The sequence below is a fragment of the Caloenas nicobarica genome, chromosome 4 (assembly GCF_036013445.1).
Source record: "Caloenas nicobarica isolate bCalNic1 chromosome 4, bCalNic1.hap1, whole genome shotgun sequence".
Classification (NCBI taxonomy): Eukaryota; Metazoa; Chordata; class Aves; order Columbiformes; family Columbidae; genus Caloenas; species Caloenas nicobarica.
In genome coordinates, this window is record NC_088248.1 from 6,136,851 (window position 1) to 6,150,119 (window position 13,269).

Genomic DNA, 13,269 nt, shown 5'->3' on the forward strand with positions numbered 1-13,269 from the left:
AGATGGGTAGCAAGTGATCTGAGCAACTGGACAGAATTTGAATACCAAGACAGATGGTCAAGACCCTGAAAATTTTCATTGTTGCATTTCTGTTCATTCCCAAAATGCTTTCCCAAAACGTAATTTAATTATTGATTACTGGCTTTGCCACTGATTCTTTAAGCAAGCAGGAGATTAGGCAAGCTCTAGACAGCCGATGAAATGGTAAATCCAAATTTGGAGGATTTCTCCATTATGCCTTATGATATGAGGTTTTTCTTGCTGCTTTGAAAAACCCCTCATTCCTGCTTAGCTGAAAAAAAAATCATAAACAATTCAACAGAGATCTGACTTATATGCACTTTGAATGTACTTAGAGAAATTTAATTTTCAATAAAGAGGTCCAGTTTTCAGTAAGGGTGTTCAGGTTTCAGTAAAATTATCTTGGGACAGCCAAGGATTTTACTGCTTTCTGTGAACTGTTCCCTTTGATCTCTGATATTGTAGTATGAGTAGTTACCTTAGTAGCTATATCAAGAAGATATTCTAGCCACTGTTAATAGCCTTCTGTGTTAAAGAGACTAGAAAATTAGTTGATGCATTTTAAGAAATATGGGAAAGGCGTTGTCTGTCTTTTAAAATAAAATATGTGAAGAAAAAATCATACGTCCTTTCATTCTCTGATGATGATTGGGGTAGCAATAGTAAAAAGCTTGTTCTTGGCAAGCAAAGATGCCTGCTCCTACTTTCTTGACCATAAGAAATTTAGACTTGCAAACAAGTAGAGTATCTGTCAATCACTCCCTTCCAATACATAATTATGTACGTACCTGGCTTCTTGTGTCTTGCTAGCATGAGTAATGCCACTCCCCCAGAAAACAAGTTGTGAAAAGTAACGTCACTATCTTTTTTCTTTATTTTTTTAAATGTTTCAGATAGTGATATGAAAAGTTTTCTTTTGTCTGTTTTTCTCTTTTTGTTGTTTTTCTTTTTTTTCTTCATAAAAACCAAGTATACGTCATCTGTCTTTTGAGAAGAAACTCTTATCCAGCAAGTAGATTTTCAAATAAATGGTTAAAATATTCCCATTCTGTATAGTACAAATGAGTAGTAAAGAAAGATGCTGTATTTTTTTTAATTGAAAAAACACAGAAACAATATTTTAATATGCTTTAAGATTCCATTGCCAAGAAAAAGAAGACTTCATTTTTTCATGTGACGGCTACCTCTGCTCTGAGACTGATGTTGGAAACAGAGGTGTGTCCTAAAAATCTCAGGCATCTTCAGGAATTTACAGTTAATTGGGAGTTTAACAAGTTTAGTAATCAGTAAATTGATGCAAGATCGTGTTGTTGTTGTTGTTTTGGTTTTTTTGTTGTCTTTTTTTTTTCCCTGCCATGGGCTTAGAAATGTTTTTCTTCAGTTGCAGGTTGCAATAATTTAAGTTCCATTAACTAACTGACTTCAATTTCTGTAGACCTAACTTGGCCTTGTGACCAATCTGTTTGTTGGATAGCTTGTTTTTCCTAAGGGAGAGGGGGAAGTCAGAACTAAAACTGTAATACCGTGGCAAGTTTACTGATGAAGGGGCTATGACAGCTCCATAATTTGCAGCTAATAAGCCACTTCTGATCCTTGTTGCTGGCTTTGGGACAAGAAACAACTTTTATGTGGATATTATACAGGAGTTACTAGATAGCACTGCTACTCCTTTCCTGACCACAGAGTCAAGGCAGGTGGATGGACACTGTCTACACCTATAACGTGTTATTGCATCCACAATGTTGGTATCTGATCAGCTGGCAGTTTCTCTAACCGCATTAATCTGTCGATGTTGTTCTCATTAAAGGATACTATTAATTTAGGGTTGGCACCAGGTAGCAATCCCATGCTAAAAATGCCTTCTATCTTTACTGGACTTTTTAAAAATCGTCAAAGCCCTTTCCTATCTATGTAAACAAGAAAGGAAATAGCTCACAGCCTGGATTTTTTCACACATACCCGCACTCTGGTTCAAAGACATAAACGGACAAAACATAGATGTCCTGAAGTCAATTTTGTACTGTGTAGTTGTATCATTACTCTAACGAGTGACAAATGAGAATGAGTTCTATGGTATTACCAATATACAAACTAAGCTTTACTGTTAGAAAACAGAGCCAACTATCCTTCCTCAATAGAATGGCTCTTATAAGAGAATAGCCACAAAATGGGCTATAAAAAGAGCTCAGAGATCTGTGATTTTTAAAATTAAAATGCGAGTCTTCCTTAGCTTTCCTGAGGCAGGCAGAATAAAAAAAAAAATCTTTTGATTAAATCTCCCATATTCCCTTCAGGCTATTGTCTGAAAATAATTTGTTCTCATACATGTAGCAAGCACTTGGGATTGAAGCTGTTTTACAAATCTTTTGCTCTTTTAAAACCAATATAGATGGTGGGTATTGATAAAATGTTTGTTGTCTCACTAAAATGCTCAGATAATTTAATTTTGTCAAGTAGGATTTGTAGTGGCAGGAATATGTGTAGAGGTGGCATTTGTAGGCTGAAGCAACTAATCTTGTGTCTGACTTTCTGTGTTCAGAGGGTTATCTAATGCTTTTATTTCCAGATTAATCTGGCAGAGAAAAGGCCTTTCATCACTCTTGCTGTAGAGCACCCATTTTCTTTCATGGATGATAGAGGGGAATCCTGAGCTGGCACATATACTTCGGGCGAATTGCCCTAATGAAACACGGCTTCCTCAGAAAGAGGAACTAATGTTCCGTGCTGCTAAGCAGTGTTTTTGCCTCATGTTCTTCTTTCTTACTAAGGAAGTGTGTGGGATGCCCAAGAAGGGAAAGGAAAGGGTAATGGGAGTCTGGAGCTGCGGCAGTGGACAATGACATCCCTTAAAAACAACTTCCTTTCAGAACAGAAAGGCCAAAAATGGGAAAGAAGAAATCCAAAGGAAGGACAAAAGGGTAAAAGGCAAATCAATAAATAGCAGGGAAACAGGAGATTGGAAAGAGAGCACTGAAGATAATTGGAAGTTGAACCAAATTGTTTGGAGTGGGGGGAGAGAAAGAAGGACTGAAAAGTTAACACTTGTATAATGACACATATTGACAGGCATCCATAGTGTGACTTAAAAATATTGCAGTTTTATCTGTCAACACAGAACAGCTTAGTTTAGATCCCTGTATTTCCTTGGCAGGATTTTGGTCAGCCTCCATTGCCACAGATTCTAGATGCTTCTCATGTCTCCAAACGACAAGTGAAAGCATTTGACTTGTGGACTGTGGAAATATGGCAAAACATTTTTTTTTTCTTTTTAAATCTAAACTTCTGAGAGTTTGCACTTGGGAAAAATCTAATCTCAAGCTCTATGTCGATGATTTTGTCTTGATTCATGACCAAACTACATACTGAAATTTCTTGTGGCTGTACATTGGAGGTTGGGGTTTTTTCGCATACTATCCAGCCCTTGCCATCTCTTTACAGGCAGCCCAAAGCCTTAAGGTCAGAAAATAGTGGCTTGATACTGTGGGCAGAAAATAGTTTGTTTCATTTAAAGGTATTTATCCAGTTGCATCTCCCTTACCCCACCTGCCATCAATTTGCAGCAATCAGCTGAGTATGTCACTGCTGTCACTTCTTATTTGAGAAGAGCAAACTGTTCTTTTTTTAAAAAATTGAAGTCAACCTGGCATTCCAGGTTTATATGACTGACAAATCCATATTGATATGCTAATCAATGCAAGTTGTCACCTTTGTGCTGAGTGTCTTCCTGTCAGAACGTTCTGTGTCCCACAGGCTTTGTTTTTTGCAAGATTCTGTGCCAGTGCAATTAATCAGCTAATCCAGGAAACATCTCCCATCACAGAAACCTGAAATAATCTTGTCTTCTCTATGTACTCTGCATCTTTTCTCTATGGTGGAATCCTATACTGATAGAGAGATCTAGAATGTATTTTATCATTATAAATCATTACCAGTACTAGCTCCAAATCCCATGGAAAGGTGCCACTTCATACATATATTTTTTAAAGCTTGTCTATCTTTACCATTAACTTTACTGAGCAATTGGTCCAGTGGAAATCCCTCTCCCAGTCCTATAATGTTAAGTCTCGAAAAGCACAAAGCTCTAACTCTGAGGTCTATGTAGAGTATTTCCTGGTTAGGACAGCATCTGTGAAACTAGATTTAGAGAAAAAAAGCTTCAGCTTCTAAGAGAAAGAAAGCTCAGTGAACTAAATTGCTCTCCTGAATTCCCACTGCAATGAAAATATTTTTCAACAGCCAGTTAGAATTTCACATAGTGATGCTGCTGCTGTTTTTTTCATTCCATAAAAGAGGCCTCAGTAGTTCTGGGGAAGTACAGGATTACTCGGTGATGATTCTACAAAGATGGCCTTTCTGGGTGAAGACCTGGGCACCAGTCTTTTCCAGTAAAAAGGTGAATAAAGCGGAACCCTCTATGTGGCTTTGATCAGCTGCAGCTTTCTATGTCAGAACCAGGAAGAACCAGAGAAGTGTAAGGCAGTCTTTCCCCTGGTGTGCCATCCAACTTTTAATTATTTGGTGTCCTGGGAACTTACTGAGGAGATCAGATTTATGGTACCATGTTTAATAGCCAGGCTGAGACCCAGCAAAAGTGTTTTTATTTAGACTTTTGGTATATACATCATTTGGCTGTGAGATCCAAAAGTAAACGATGTCCTGTGCCGAAAAGCGTTTCATCTTGTCTCTTAAATTTGTGGCCTGATAATTTCTTTGGACTTCCTCTAATATTTTTATTTCTAAAACTCAAGAAATAACCATTCTCTATCCATTTTCTCTGAATCAGTTAAGATGTATTAGATGTGTTTCTTTTGCAAGCAGAGGATTTCCAGTATTTTTAAACTCCCTCATGTGTACACTACACCATAGATAGAATTTCTGTTAAATATTGTTGCCTTTCTCTGCAAATCTTCTAGTTACCTGAATCTTTTTTTCTGAATGGTTGTAGTTGCATTATAGATTCATACTGCGGTATAATTGTGTTTTTCTCTTTATACCCTTTTAAACAGTTTATAACGTCCTATTGGAATTTTGACTGCTCCTGAGCCAATACTTTCTGGGAATATCTACATTGATTCTACCATGTTTTGTCTGAGCGAAAACAGCCAGTTAAAGTCTAACATGGTGGGTCCATAGCCACAAACATATGTAGTGAAAGCTCTTCATTCCATAAGTGTTGATATTGACTCATTTGGTAAAGATCTTTATATACATACAGACTTGTTATTACAGGATTTTAAGTTTCTTTCATTAAAAAAAAATCTACTAACCTTAGTTGCAGAAAGGAATTTGGAAAATTACATACATACCTTGAGAAACCAGAAGGCAAATGAGAAGGCCCTGCAGATTTTTAGCCTTCCTTCCCCAAACTGAGGATTTCCAGTGGACCACTTTGCCTTCTGAGATCAGAATCCTCATTTTTGGATCCTTGAGATAATTGTTCTTGTGTTAGATAACAATTGGTGGCCAGAGAGAGAGGACAGGACTGGCTGGCTGTAGAAATATTTGAAGCAGCCACCCCTTGGGAGAAGGCATAGAATAGAATAAATGGGACACAGGATTTGCCATGGCAGAAGAAAGCTGGGACTTTTGTCAATTTATTTATTTTAGAATTATCTTTGTGTCAGCCAATGAGACATGAACGGGCAGATTTTTGTTGTACAGTGAGAATCCGAGGCAGTAATATGATTTTACCTGTTTATGTTTTCTTGGAGTATCAAGAAAAAATATAGGGCTTTAAAAAAGTATATAAATTTGAACAGCAATAGATTCTCAAAACCTGTAGAAAAATACTATTCCCTGTTACATGCTACCTGTTTTTTACATCATATAAAAATGAGTTGGTTTCTTCTAAATTCTGTATGATTTTCCTAGTTGGGATGGTATTCTGAATTTGAATAAAGTTGGTGGGTTTAAAGTTTCCAGAGGGAGACGACCACCATGTGTAACATGCATAGATTCTCTCTATAAGGAATATACAATAGAGTAGATGAAAAGTAAACAACAGCTTTAAGTAATTAATCTCCAAGCAAGTAGGACTCTGGATTAGAAATGAACAAATGTATCCTTCATCTGGCAAAACCAGCATAAAAAAAAGAAACAGAATTTATACTTAATCCCTCATTAGTCATAATCAAGCCTGTTGATTAATTTGATTTTCTACTCTGCCTTGTATCTGAAAATCGAAGTCTGTGCCAGAAACACTTTGCATAACTGAATGTCATTCTCTTGGGATAAAACATCTAAGAATTACACTGACAGAAGAGAAAACTGAAGACAACCTAAATGGCAAGGGGGAAAACTAGCATTCGTATCAGAAAGGCAGGAGGCTGTTTACATTTATGTCTGTCATACCTAATTATTAAAGGTCAATACAGTTTCTTTTTAAGAAAACAATAAATTAAATGGTATAACAATAAGAAATCAATCACTGTAACAAAATATATACTGTCATTGAAGAAGAATGCTGACATTTTGCAAGAAGTGTTGTAGGAGTCAATAGAAAACATTGAAGGAGGAAAATTATGTACTTGCAAACATGAATAAGAGCTAGTGGTAATTTTTTAGTTAAACACATACACGATCATTCAGGAGAATGAAAGTATTTGCAGTACAATAATGGCGTTCATTTAAAGAATTCGGGTCTGATTTTTGATTTAGAGCAGGTGGTATGGAACTGTGAACCCTTTAGTTGCTCAGCTAGCGCAGCAGAAGGTAACAAACTGTAAGGAACTGCTCAGGAGCTGGTGGTTGCCTCTGAGCCTGGAGTAAAGCAAAATTATTGTCAGTTACTTGATGACAGTCATTCGGATAATCTCAAAAACAACTAAACTGCGGTATAGAATTGTACTTCTTCGAAGAGAATGCTGTATTTTTGGTGATTAAATGTTTTGACTTTGTTGGTCTGTTTTTATGCCTTGGGGAAATACAGACCAGTCCTTCCTTTCAGAGCTGTTGGACTCCCTCTGATAAGGAGGTCCAGGAAAAAATTGTGCAGTCTGAGAGCCGTCATCATGTCTTCTGTAATGACTTGTCTGTGGTGCCTCCTTGCTGAAACCTGAAAGATTGGTGCTAGTTAGAGAGGATGAGAGCTGAGAAAATGTGAAGGCGTTTGGCTTGAGGAAGAAGCAGCTGGTGGGTACACAGAAGCACGACAGACAGAGCTCTCTGTGTAGCTACTGTCCATTAAAGCAAGCCTTTGTAAAAGTAGCAGAATTAATTTCAAAGAAGGACTTCCAAACCAAGCTGTTATTAATATTAGTCCAACAAAGCTTTTATTAAATGTTAGTCAAGCTGGTTACTCCCTTTTGAAAAAACCTGGAAATGTTTTTTTTCCCCCAAGTACAATGACATGAGGATATTTAGCTGGCTGAGAGCAGAAAGGAACATAGAGCAGAAACAGCTCGATTTGCTGTTAATAAGGTCGAGCATGCTGTCTAATTGGCTGCGCTCGGAAACGTACGGCCAGCTAGGACAGCAACAGCATTTAAAATGAAGAATAGCCACCTTCCACAAGGTCACTCATTGCTTGTCCTTTGATGCTGTTTGAATGCAAAGACCCTAATTTATAGGGAGATCTTTTCAAATAGGGTAAGACAGACTGTCTTTTAAATGGTTCATTTCTGTGGCTGAAGTAGAAAAATAAACTCGCAAACAATATTTCACAGTAATTATCCGAGTGATTTTCCAGCAGAGATTTATGTTAGAAGTATGTAGAAGTCAAAGTGTGAGACAAGGTTAAAGAAAATATCTCTGGGGTGTGTTCTTTAGGCACTTACTTAATAATCACTTCCTTTGAATGGTTGTTTTGTGAATTAAGTTTATAAAGCTTTTTGGAAAATATAAGTAGAAACACTGTGCAAATGCTCACTATTATTATTACACATGAATCATTGTATTAAGAACAACAATCATCTGTCTCAGTTATGGACCTAATCCAGCTACCAATGTTTTTGCAAGGATGTATTTCCTCTAGGCTAATACTAAGCCAAAGTAGTTGACTTTTCCATGTCATTTAGGGAGAAAAACATTTTCTTTCCCAACATTATCATTATATATAGAGGCTCTAATAGGAGTCCCATGCCTTTTTTTCTTTATGTGTAATGGCTGGTCCCATAAGTATTATTTGTTCAAATGGTGCAAAAAATATTGTTGACTTGGAAATAAAGCTGAAACCCCAGTCTTTCTAGTAGAGATAACTATCTTAGGGGTGACAACATGGCCTCCCTGAACTCAGAGGTAAATTCTTCAGCTAGTTCACATTGTTGTTTCAGAGTACTGAAATAATAGCTTTGACTGCCGTGTCTTCTTGGCAGAGACTGTGAAAAGAAATCCCAGCAATTTGGGAGTTTTGATTATAACTGCCTGCCTTTCTACAATTTCAGTTCTGCTTCAAGGATGGCACATAGAGGCTATATAATCCCATTTCTCATCTGTTCATGTTGTGAGAAATATTCACTGCCTTGGAAACGTAGTCTAACAGAGCTTTGTTATTTGTCTTTTCTGCCACTTATTGTAATAGTACAGAACAGGCTGTAATACAGAACCATCTTAAGCATCATGGCTTAAGAAACCTTTAAGACGTGCTGGAATGCGAACACTAATACTTCAAAACTTTTCTGAGTGCAGGAGGTGAGTGACTGAAAATGGACAAGAATGGAGAAATATTTGAGGAAACACTTTAGCAAAGAGGAATGTATGAAGTTCTTGAATCATCCATTTTATTTGCACTATCTGGAACAGATATTGATAGTATAAGCCCGCTTGGGCATTACTTGTAGATTTATTTTTCTGTATCACCCCATAGCTACAGTGTTTGAGAATCTTAAATAAGCATTATAATTGCAGTCTTGGATTACAGAAGAAAATATTTCAAATGTTCTTTACTGTGTTGCTTTCTTATGGATGTCATCAGCCAAACTGCTGTGTTCATATCTCCTGTATTTGTTCTACTAAAAGCTAGCAGAGTGCTCCTCTCACTTTACCAGCCTGTTATGTGCAGCAACTTTGTGTTTATGTTCGCTGTATATCGCTGTGTTATGTACTGTGTTTCTCTTTTCTTAGCAGACACATTATTTTTCCTTTTTACACATGCCAGCAATCAGATGGCTCTTAGTGCCAGCGTTTTTTAGGATTCATAAACAGGAAGGATAAGTAGCATTAATGAAGCCCCGTGACAAATCTGTGCAAAATGTTTGTGATTTAGCCTTGTATTTCAAGAGCACTACCTGTCTTTCCCCTTGATGATGTAGAAGAGTATTAAGAATGCTCAGCTGCATGTTTTACTCGAGTACAGTCTCAGTGAGCACTCACAGCACTGTTGTGAGGCTCTCTCTACTTTCAGTGGTAAATCCAAGCCTGAGCCTGAATATCTTTTTAGCTCAATTTTCTGATACTGCCTTGGAAGCCGTTTTCTATCTTATTTGTACTCAGTTCAACCAGCAGCATAGACATTTTTTTTGGCAGTTCAAAAGAGTTGACTTGTCCTTGGTCATTTTCCCTGTGCCATTGCTGCCTGGAACAGCCTCATGTTAAAATAAAACTGGGAGACTAGACAGAAAGATCTCTGTTTTCCAAGTTGATGTAGGCTGGTGGCAGTGCTATTAGAAAATTTATTTGAACTGATTCTTGTATGATTCATTTATCTCTCCTCAGACCTCTCTCCACTTGTCCAGACATTGACATGAAAGGCATAAAATACCAATGATGAGATCTCTGCAGTAACTGAATCAATTTCTATCTCTATTGCTTTACAAAGTCCAGTTTTTTTACTTCAGTTTGCTCTAAATGAAGACCGTGAAAGGAAACTAAACGCCCTTAATTTCTGGACTATAAAAAACTTGACACTGAATTTGTAGGGCTTTAAGTTAGTCTTAATTTAATCCACAGAAAATGGCAGGAAATTAAAATAAAAACACTTTTTTAGGTGTAAAAAATTTAAATGTCTAGTGAATTAAAATAATTTTAGTTGATAAGAAATCACAGAATCACAGAAAGTTAGGGATTGGAAGGGACCTCGAAAGATCATCTAGTCCAATCCGCCTGCCAGGGCAGGAACACCTAGGTGAGGTTACACAGGAAGGCGTCCAGGCGGGTTTTGAATGTCTCCAGAGAAGGAGAATCCACAACCTCCCTGGGCAGCCTGTTCCAGTGTTCCGTCACCCTGACTGAGAAGAAGTTTCTTCTCAAATTTAAGTGGAACCTCTTGTATTCCAGCTTGAACCCATTACCCCTTGTCTTACTGTTGGTTGTCACCGAGAAGAGCCTGGCTCCATCCTCCTGACACCCACCCTTTATATATTTATAAACATTGATGAGGTCTCCCCTCAGTCTCCTCTTCTCCAAGCTCAAGAGCCCCAGCTCCCTCAGCCTTTCCTCATAAGGGAGATGCTCCACTCCCTTCATCATCTTTGTGGCCCTGCGCTGGACTCTCTCCAGCAGTTCCCTGTTCTTCTGGAACTGAGGGGCCCAGAACTGGACACAATATTCCAGATGAGGTCTCACCAGGGCAGAGTAGAGGGGAAGGAGAACCTCTCTCGACCTACTAACCACCCCCCTTCTAATACACCCCAGGATGCCATTGGCCTTCTTGGCCACAAGGGTTATTATTTTTATAATAATTATTTTTAAAGGACTGGTATTAGAACATACAATTTTAAAAAATTTCTGGAAAAAAATAATTTGCTGCTTTAGCACCTGTCCATTTACATGTCAGGTCAAGATAAACAGACCTTAGATTTTAGAAGTCATTTATTGCTTTGGTTTTGGCCCCTTTCATATTCAAGATACAAGATTTCAGAAGAAACATTTGTATTTAAAGAAAAGGTTTTGTGTCTTGCATTTGAAGCCACATATTACAGGCTAGATACTGAATAAGCCAGGATCAAATAGGAGCTGCATTTTGGTGCCTGTTTCCACAGATACATAATTAGGAACGAATAGAGGGCAGTGAAAAAGAGCAATGAGTCAAAGTACAGTGCACAAAAAAGAAAACTTAGTATTTGTAACAAATGCAAATGAAGTCATGCTGAACTGCCAACTATCACAACCGTACACAGCTGTATAAATTATTGATAAAATTTTTTGGTTTAAAGATAGAAGAGTTGAAGAATGCTTTTGTGAAGCTCCTTTCCTTCAAGGTGATGAAATGACAGTAGCTGTTCATCCTGTTTCTGCCATGCTACGGTTACAAGTTATGACATTCATTGTTAGAATTGGCCTTTATTTCAACAGTAAAGATGATCGTTTGTGTTTAGTTTGTGGGATGGGGATCTGTGCAAACGCAGCTATTTGCGGAAATTTAGTGTTTAAGATTTGTTTAGAGAAACACAACTGCCAACAAATACTGAAGGAAGGATTTAGAAACTTTGAATAAAAGTGGAAGCAACAATAAAATACCTTCTTATAGTTTAAGAAATAAGCCAAATTTAAATTGATTTCCATGCCTGTCATTGTTGGCCAATAGATACAAATAACACAGCATGCTGCTGCTGTTACAAGTGAACTGACTGGCTTCTCACAGCTTTCATTCCTTGAGCTGATTGTCTGAAAAGTTGCCTGTAAATAGGACTTGAGAAAGAAAGATGGGAACTTGAAGCAGCGTACCAAGGCAGCTGTCGGTGCTACTAAGGACCTCAAAAAGCACAGCCTGGAGGGGGTTCGGACGTGCTGCCTCGTGCGTCCTGCCTAACCCACGGCACCAATCCACACTCTGCACCACAGCCTTGTGAACAACTATAGGGATAGACTGAAGATGACTGTGAGGGATAAGAGAAAAGAAAAATAGCTGCAATTGATTGTCTTCTGATTCCTGAGTGCCTTACTATGGTCTTGAGAGTACAGTCGTATTATAAGACCTACTTTCTTCTCTGTTCAGTACCATTTTTCATGCTGTCCCTTTGGGATGAACTATAGCAGAAGACTGTAGGCTAATTTGCATCCAGCTCCTAGTCCAGCAAGGATCAGGATGGGCTTTTGCCTCTTGTTTCAGCTGAAGTCATGTTAGATCCTTAGTTTGGCTCTGGAGGCAAAGAGTGATGAATGACTCCAGTGGAAAAGTGGGAGCAACACAGGAGCTGCCAGGAAAGGAAATGGGCATCTGCTGAGCAACTTGGTGTTGGAGAAGAGGGACAAGAAGATAAATGATCCACATGAAGCAAGTATTTAAGGAGAGTAGAGCGGCCCAAAATTTGTTGACTAAGTGGAGCTAGGAGCCCAGGGTTGTACTGAAAACTTTGCTATTTGATTTCCCACGAACCTTGGGCAGTAATTTCTCTTCAATACTCTTCTTTGAAAAATTCTTTGCAGTCTATGCTGAGTATCAAAGCTGGACTACCAAGGTCAGTACATTAGCACTATTCTGGTGTATTCTGTTAGAAGAGCTACATGGACACCATCTCTTCATGAGTCTTGATTTCCTTTCAGAGGAGAGCATGGAGGCTATATTGTAATAGTTCCTAGACCAGGAATGTGGTGTGCACCTTACTGCCATGCCCGCTACAACTGAAGAGCTCGTTTGTTCTCTGCATGAGCTAGGTGCTCATGTGCACAAGCTGGTTTTGTCTGATGGCTACACACTGGTTGCATTCTTGTCTCTTTTTGAAGGGAAAAACTAAACAAAATATAAAGACAATTCATTAGCTTCATATCCTTTCCCACACTAGGGATTTTTCTGCAAATATTGCATCAAAAGTGTCTCCCCTTCAGTGCTTAGAGTTTCCTGTTCAATATATTTTATAAGATCTTGTTATTCTATTTATTATGATGCCTAGCTGGGGTTTTTATTATTAAAGACTATTGAATGCAGACATCCCCTGGAGTGGAAAATTTACTTCTTTCCATTCAGAGAGTATCTGAATTCAATTTACCCTTTCTCTCTTTCTGATGCTGTAAAAGCTTAATGTCATTGGTGTCTTGAATTTGTCTGCATCTGTGGCTGAATTTTATTTACTTATTTTCGAAGGGTAAAAGGCAATGGACTGTGAGCTTTTTAAAGTGAGTGTGTGTTTGCTGTCTGACAGGCTCTACAACGCCTTGAATTATATTACTTTGATATTGAATTGGTTAGATTTAGAAGGAGTTTCAGTACCAAAAGTTACTACAATTCTAGTGCTCTTTATATCGGTTAAAAAAAATATTTTCGCTAAAGACGCAGTGTTTATCAGAGCCACAGTACCTACAATGTATCTGTTACATGTTATACAGTCACAGAGGTTTAAACTGCAACAATATTCAGTGGGGAAATATTTGTTT